We start from the raw sequence: 8,997 nt of genomic DNA, 5'->3' as shown, positions 1-8,997 counted from the left end.
AATTTCTGCTCTCCAAAGCGATGGTGAAAGTTCGGCTTTGAATAAGCTCATCGGATCAAAAGCGTTTTGATTGGGATTTTGGTATACGATGAATAATTTATTATTTTTTATTTTTAATAATTATTTTTCGTGAAATCCAATATCCAAAATATTTAGGAGCCATTCGTATTTCGTATACCATGTGGACAACTTAGGGGGGCCGTCATACGCATAGTTGTCCCATGTTTGCTGGGATTTCCTATGTACATGGGACAATTATGCGTAGAACGGCAGTATAGGAGTAGGAAAAATGTCCATGGTTCACACAAATTAATGAAAAATTGCATGACCACATCAACGCTGATGGAGGGAAGAACACATCTAAATCTGTTCAACATCTGTCCACGTGGTATGAAAACAGCCCTTCGAAAAAAAATATTTGTCAAAGGAATAAATTAAAATAGAATAATCAATAGTTGAGGGACGTTTAGATCATAAACCTCAGACCCCATTTTTCTGATATGTATGACAAGCTAATTACAAATGTGTATTAGCCGTCTAAACATTCTTAAAATAATTCAATTTTCTGAACACATAACTATTAAGACTTGTCTCATTCTACGAAATAACTTGAATTAAAATTAAAAGATATTGTTTCATTGAATAGATGTCTTATATGTCATATTGAAAAGCATTATGATTCCCCAGATTAGTTTGTTTTTTTTTTAATGCGTCACTTTAAGTTTAGTTTGAATTTAATTCGATAAATAAGATGTAGCTTAGAAGCAGATAGACAAAACATATGGGATCGTTTATATTGGATGTGTCATTTCAGGTCCCTTTTTCAGGTCAGGTTTTTCTCAAAATATTTAACTTTGATACGAGAAGCACGAACAATCATCAACTCGTCATAATTTTCATCATTGAATTCTTAACTTTTTTCTACAAACAAATATAATTTTGAAAAAGTATCACCGGCGCGAACTTACTCGTAATTTTAATGCTGATACATTGACAGCTACTACATCAAACAACTGAAACCGAAATACGCCGCTCGGTGCACAGGTTGAAGAATTGACCACGCGACGCCTCTGAATTTGAGAAATCAACGTTTCAATCTTTTTTTACAAAATCACATACGTTGTTTTGAATGATGCTGGGTCATTAGGCCGAAGGCCGTTAGGCCGAATGGTCATTAGGCCGAACGGTCATTAGGCCGAATGGCCATTAGGCCGAATGAGAACTGGGGAGTGAGAAGTGAGTAGTGCGCAATGAGGAAGAAGTAGAAAGGAAGAAGGAAAAGGGAGGAAGAAGGAAAAAGGAGGAAGAAGGAAAAGGGAGGAAGAAGGAAAAGGGAGGAAGAAGGAAAAGGGAGGAAGAAGGAAAAGGGAGGAAGAAGGAAAAGGGAGGAAGAAGGAAAAGGGAGGAAGAAGGAAAAGGGAGGAAGAAGGAAAAGGGAGGAAGAAGTAAGAAGGAGGGAGAAGTAAGAAGGAACAAGGAAGAAGGAAGAAGCAAGAAGAAAGAAAGAAGAAGAAAGAAGGAAGAAGGAAAAAGTAAGAATTAAAAAGGAAGAAGAAAAAAGGAAGAAGAAAGAAGGAAGAAGAAAGAAGAAAGAAGAAAGAAGAAAGAAGAAAGAAGAAAGAAGAAAGAAGGAAGAAGAAAGAAGAAAGAAGGAAGAAGGAAGAAGGAAGAAGGAAGAAGGAAGAAGGAAGAAGGAAGAAGGAAGAAGGAAGAAGGAAGAAGGAAGAAGGAAGAAGGAAGAAGGAAGAAGGAAGAAGGAAGAAGGAAGAAGGAAGAAGAAAGAAGAAAGAAGGAAGAAGGAAAAAGGAAAAAGGAAGAAGGAAGAAGGAAGAGGGAAGAAGAAAGAAGGAAGAAGGAAGAAGGAAGAAAGAAGAAGGAAGAGGGAAGAAAGAAGAAAGAAGGAAGAAAGAAGAAGAAAGAAGGAAGAAGGAAGAGGGAAAAAAGAAGAAGAAACAAGGAAGAAGGACGATGGAAGGAGGAAGAAGAAAGAAGAAAGAAGGAAGAAAGAAGAAAACGGAAGGAAGAAAGAATAAAGAAGAAGGAAGAGGGAAGAAAGAAGAAGAAAGAAGGAAGAAGCATGATGGAAGGAGGAAGAAGAAAGAAGGAAGAAGGAAGAAGGAAGAAAGAAGGAAGAAGGAAGAAAGAAGGAAGAAGGAAGAAAGAAGGAAGAAGGAAAAAAGAAGGGGGAAGAAAACGGAAGGAAGAAGAAAGAATAAAAAAGAAGGAGGAAGAAAGAAGGTAGAAGGAAGAGGGAAGAAGAAAGAAGGAAGAAGAAAGAAGGAAAAAGGAAGAAGGAAAAAGGAAGAAGGAAAAAGGAAGAAGGAAAAAGGGAGAAGGAAGAAGAGGGAAGAAAGAAGAAGGAAGATTCAAGAAGGGAAAAGGAAGAAGGGGTGAGGTGAAGAAAGAACTTTTCATTTTTCACTTCTTGCTTCTTTTTGCTAATTCGGCCTAATGGCCATTCGGCCTAATGACCGTTCGGCCTAATGTCCATTCGGCCTAATGACCTTCGGCCAAATGGCCTTCGGCCTAACGGCCTTCGGCCTAATGGCCTGACACCGTTTTGAATAAGTACCCGAGAATAGGACGTGTGCTATCATTGCTTTGTAAAACCATGCAGCGGTGTCTCACAACCTGTTTCGACTCAATTTAGAACCGTAGGTTCTTCAGATTGAAGCAGATGTGACCGGATTGAACCCAAGTGGCCCAGGAACGCTGAAAATATCAATCCCATCGTTGCATTGTGAAATCATGAAGCTTGAGGTGTCACCCAACTTACTTTAACTCAACTTAGAAAATGGCTATTCCACAGATGCTCCACAGAATGTGGCCGATATGGCTGGATTTATCCCAAGTAGCCCAAGTGGCCGGATTGGATCCAAATAGCCCAGGGGCCCTAAGAATATTATTTCCAACATTTTTTTTAAAAGAAGTTTGAGGTGTTACACGTCATATTTTGATTCAATTTTATTTTAACTTTTCCGTCACTGAATTCTGGTTTTTGGATTGTGGCCGATGTGACCGGGTAGAACTCAAGTGGCCCAGGAACTCTTAGAATATTATTTCCTGTAAAATCATCATGTTTGATGTATGACATGATCTGTTGACTCAATTTAGGAAATGGCCACTCCGTGAGTCCTCCGGATTTTGCCACTTTTTTAGCGAATTGAACCCAAGTAGCCCAGAAACCCTTAAAATATCTTTCTCATCATTGCTTTGTGAAATCATGATGTTTGAGGTATGACATGATCTGTTGACTCAATTTAGGAAATGGCCACTCCGTGAGTCCTCCGGATTTTGCCACTTTAGTGGCGGATTGAACCCAAGTAGCCCAGAAATCTTTAAAATATCTTTCTCATCATTGCTTTGTGAAACCATGATGTTTGAGGTGTTAAACAATGTGCTTTGACTCAATTTAGGAAATGCCCAATCTGTCCTCTGGATTGTGGCGGGTGTGACCAGATTGAACCTAAGTGGCCCATGAACCCCTCAAAATATTATTTTTATTATTGTTTTGTGAAATTATGAAGTTTGAGGTGTCACACGACTTGTTTTGACTAAACTTAGGAAATGTTCATTCTGGAGGTCCTCCGGATTATGACCGATGTGGCCAGAATAAACCCGAGTGGCTAAAGAACCCTGAAAATATCATCATTACTTTGTGAAATCATGAAGTTTGAGATGTCGCACGACCTATTTTGACTCAATTTAGGAAATGGCCATTCCGGAGGTCCCCCGGATTGTGGCCGGATTGAACCCGAGTGGTCCAGCAACCCCTCAAAATATCATTTTGATCATTGTTTTGTCGAACCAGTTTGATGTGTCACACGACCTGTTTTGACTTAAATTTGTATATGGCCACTTTTTTCAGGTACAACTGACCCCAGCGAATTCTAAAATAAATCTGGAACCGTACTAAGGATTGATTTAAATCCAGTATGCATAAAAAATTATCCTCCGGATCGAATACAACTTGTTGCGAAAAAATCGGTCAAGAAATGTGGTTTTTACAGCAGTTTTAATTTTTGAAAGCCCTTAAAAACAGACGTCAGGGACGGAAAGGTTAAATATCAAGTGTTTATTTATTAGTTTTCCCAGTTGCTTTTTTACGCTATTAAATTTCCTAAACTTTTCGCTATATTTTTTGTTGTGCAGCTATTAAAAGAAACAAAGTTCTTCGTCAAAAATGTATCCCATTTGACTTGAAATTTTCCGTAAAATCAAGATCATTGAAGCATACCCAGTATTCAGTCTGCAGCTTGAGTGTCGTGCGGTAGCATATTATTATCGTTTAAAATGCGACGCCAAAACAAGATCAGGGAGGCAAAATCTCGAATTTTCTTGTTTTCGCTGAATTAAATTTGTTTCGCGCATCAACACGCGATGCGATAGTGTGCTACACTGCACCAAACGGTTGTCGATTCGGGGAGCCAAAGCGAAACCACCACTCGCGGTTGCTGTCTGTTTGAGCTAATTGAATGGAACGAAGCTCGACCGAATTGTCCGAAAATCTGGTGACGGGCGTTACATGAGCCGTGGACGGAAGTTGCGTGCGGATTTTATTTGCGAAATGTGTTCCCTCAAGATTATTGTACAATAATTAGACTATATTGGTAACTGTTTCCTCGTCTGATGTTTTCGCAAGTATGTTTTCAAAATCACGAGCTCAGAAAACGATTATTGCTTAATATTGAAGATCAAATATGGCCCCGCACCAAGTTTTCAAGATTTTGTCATGTTAATTACCATTTAACATCAATGTAATGATTATCACCAATATTTCTTAATTTTATTCAACCGTCAATCAGCTACAATATTTTTCATGCTTTATAATTTTGTGTTGTCAATTATTAAAAATAAATTTTGCTATGTTTCCCATATAATATTTAAAAGAAGTTTTCATTTTCAATTTAATTTGTTATTATTTCAACCACAAATTATTTGAATTTAAATTGAATTTACATTATTCTGCTAGTTTCGTTCTGCACTAGGTATATTTGGTTTCGATGCTATAATAATAAAAGATAAACACACGAAAAGCCCCCATGTATTGTAATTTCGGTCATTTTGGAAAATTGAGCGCTTCTCCATTATTTATTGAACTGGTCTCGTACAATCCAACGACGGCGGCAACTAACGAGCCCACGCACAAACACATAAATCGACCTGTACCCGTCTGCTGCTGTCTCTCGTGCGACCAGTCAGTTGGTGCAATTATTTGTGCAAAACAAGCAACGAGGGGCATCGATTTATATAACAAAACTGCGTTAATAATGCTCAGATGGAAAACAAACTCATTCGGGGCACTCTACGGCGGACGGCAACGATGGAAGTCGAACTGACCGTGTACTATTTGCACCCACCGAACATCCAAAACTTGTTTGATCAGTGCAAACGAAATTTCACTCATTACGAGCAGAAAATCTTTGTCTGGTGGTGTCTGCAAAAATTACAGCTATGGGTCAGGTCAGTTCAGTACGAATGCCTGCTGCGCGAGATTCAAACGAATTGTTGCACCACATTGTCTGCGGTGGATGATGGCGCGAGTTGAAATGCTGAATGCTAGAACAAACTGCGCCCCCGAGCCCCGGCGGGTGGTAGCGCTGCGAATAGTTCACTCCTTCCCTGATGCAGTTATTGTTTGCCAACTCGCTACAGGCCATGGTACATTGTTGAAATGAAACGTGACATAGGTATTATTCATTTGCAAAATTCAGGTTTTAGCGAGGCAGTTTTGTTTGGCCGGGTTGGTGAATTGCTGTCGGGTGTAACAAGTGTGGATTTTTTTAGACAAGTTGTCCCTTTGTATTATATAATGTAGCTATTTTCGACTGCACTAGTCGAGTCGAATACGAGACACTTAGAATGATTATACTGTTCAGATTGAAATACAAGTAACAGTCAAGAATTTCGTTGAACATGATTAAGAAAAATGTGTTATCAGATTTTCCTCCAGCTTGAGCAAAATGAACCAGTAAAGTCTTGCAATTATCATTAAATCTACGCCCTAAATGGATTTTTTTGCAGTTACCTAGGGAAGCTCGTTGGAATTTTCAAAGAAGATTGTTAGGAATTTCCGCGGAAAATTGTTGCAGTTTTGCAAAAGTTTGTTTTTTTTTTAGTTTCAATAAGAGATTTTTAAAAATGTTTACGAGAATTTTTAAAATTTCTACGGAAAAGTTTTTGAAATATTAACTGGAAGTTTGTCGGAATTTTTCGGCCGTATGCCCATTTCAGTAAAACATTTTTCGGCAAATGGATTTCGACCTAATGGTATATTCGGCCAAACTACTTTCGACCAAGTAGCCAAATTGGATTTCAACAAGAAACTCGTTGGATTTCAACGGGAAGCTATCGCAAATCGACAATTTCCCATGGTTTCGGCTGTTGGAATCAAGAAGTTTTTCGATTCGAAGGTGTTGCTTCCGCCTTCCATCACCACACGTTCGTCCGTTCAGATGCACACACCCTAATCCCTGTACATCTCTGCGTAGTAGTAGTAGTAAAATTAATTTTATTTTCATTTTTCTGCCTTTCTACATAGTATTCACATTTTAAGTTATTCGGTCTTATGGCTCTGCAACTGCGTAATTACTTTTATAAATTCTACAGAATCTAATTTCTACAGAAATTTACTAAATTTACTAGGCATTGTTTTGAAGAAAACTTAAAACTACAATTTGATACCCTAACTACACTATTTACACAACACGGGTTTTTTCGCAGCCCTCTCAGACTGGCATGCCGTATTCGATCACGGGGGGATGATTTGCTTGTAGACAGCATGTTGTGCGCAATGGAACTTGCTACGCTGATTGAGACCCGGAATACCCTTGCCGACAGGTAATAGTTGATGATTTTACCAGAGAGCTGGGAAGATTTTAGTGTTGTAGTTTGTACATCAGGCCATCATGCCATACATTGTCGTCTGCCTTTTCGATATCGAGTAAGGCCATGGCGGATGTTTTTGGGACCAACTTTTTCCGTCCGAGGACGTTGGTAACTCGGGGCAGTTGATGCACGGTTGATCGACTGCGCCGGAAACCAAACTGTTCCTCGAGCAAGAAGTTGTGGTGTTCGACAGACTCAAGTAACTGGCTGTGAATAACTAAGCTTCGGATAAACCTTGTCTTGAAAGTGGTACAGCTGTTCCTCTCTTCACACTCCGCTGTTTCCAGGCGGCCTTTTCCTCTCATGAAAGAGGTGGGTCTGCTGTCTCCGATTCCTACTATAGCGGTACAGGTTCTGTCGGGTTTCTTGCTGCAGCGCGATCGCCCGCTTTGCACCCTTCCCCAGAATCTGTCTGCACTCTTCGTTGAAACAATCGTTTCGTCGACTTCATTCCAAATATCCGACGTTGCTCCACTGCGTCGTTAATTGCTGCTTTAACTGTATTCCAGCAGTCTTTAAGAGGGACCCCATCGAGCTCACTGCAATCTGCAGTTCGTCAACCTCCTGGCCAATCTGAGCATTCAAATCTCCTTTTGATGATTTTGACGTCATGGCCTGGGCTGCGTCACGAGTAGAATGCGTTCTTATTATTATCAGTGCTTCAGGAGTGTGGGCCATGGACGTTGATTATGCTGAATCGGACCTGGACCTATTTTGCATATTAATTTTTGGTATTTTACCTCTTTATGCAAGGCTAGTTCATACCAATTTTTGTTATCAAGGGCAATGCGTCGATTGTTGCGTTCAGTATTTTCCCGTTATTGTTTGTTGCTTGGTTTTTAAAGGCTTGCTTGTAATGCCCCACCGTCTCCTAAGCCAGGCCCACAACTCCCTGCGGCCTGGGGTGGGGTTGGCAAACCCTTGGGTATAGCTCCTGTAGCTTTAAATTCTTGAACTCGTGTTAATAGCGGTTTTTGATGGCATTGGCGATGGAGCCAAGTATTCGGAAGTTCTGAACCTTCTGCGTAATCTTTGCTGATGCACACCACGACTCACTACACAGTGGAAAAAAAATTATCCATAACGCGAAAAAATTCAATATCTTGGTTCGGGATGGGCGAATTGCGCTGAAATTTTGATACAAATCGTAGAACTTTCTGGGGAATTGTGCATAGATGGTAAAGTTCACTGCACGAAGCTGCAAGACCTTGTTTTACCCCGATTCCCCATATTTGCTGTGTAATCCGTCAAGTTCGGAACAACAAATGATCGACAAAACTTAACATATTTGACCCCACTTTTTTTTTCCAAAAATCGTGTTATGTGAGCTCTGTCTACTGCACGATGACAGATATTGAGATCTTGTTTATTTTACCCCACGTTCTCATATTCCTCAAATTGCTTACTAATAACCTCGCATTACTAGTCTGATCTACAATTTTCCGAGTAGAGCTATTTTTGCCCATCGCACAACTAAAGAAACTAAAATACTGCTCATTTTACCCCACGTTCTATTATTTTCTAACTACTACCCCCAATTCCAAGGAATTCCGATAAGCATAACAAGCCAGGGGAACTAGGGTAAAACGAGGTCTTACAGCTTCGTGCAGTCACCTTAACCACCTCTGCACGATTTCCCAGAAAGTTAGCGGGCATAGAAAAGCTTTCAATTGATAACTTGAGGAGAGGTTGTAGTGTTGAGCTGGTGTGGTTCGCCTAGCAGATGGTGATGTATACACTATGTATATTAGAGCGTGCGTCGTTGCGTTTAAAGGGTATTAATCCACGATTTGTGACAAGGACAATTTTGCAAACTTCTACTGGGATTTTTTCACCAACTCTTTCAGAGACTTCTCCGGGAGTTTCTCCAGTAGGAAATCTGCTACAAATTCCAACGGGAGTTTCTTCAAGTATTCATCCAAAAATTCCTCCAGGAAGTAAAGCCAGGAATTCCTCTGCAAGATTTTTAAGGATTTTTACATAATACTGTTTGGCATAATGTCGTTTAGCATAACGGTCGTTTGGCATAATTGTTATTTGAGCTGTGTGATTAATAAGTAAGATTTGTCAAGTCATTCATTTACGTTGTTTCCATCATATGGGCAATAC

The sequence above is a fragment of the Armigeres subalbatus genome, chromosome 2, assembly GCF_024139115.2.
Source record: "Armigeres subalbatus isolate Guangzhou_Male chromosome 2, GZ_Asu_2, whole genome shotgun sequence".
Taxonomy (NCBI): domain Eukaryota; kingdom Metazoa; phylum Arthropoda; class Insecta; order Diptera; family Culicidae; genus Armigeres; species Armigeres subalbatus.
The sequence above is the reverse complement of the archived record's forward strand: the minus strand, read 5'-3'. Positions refer to the sequence as shown.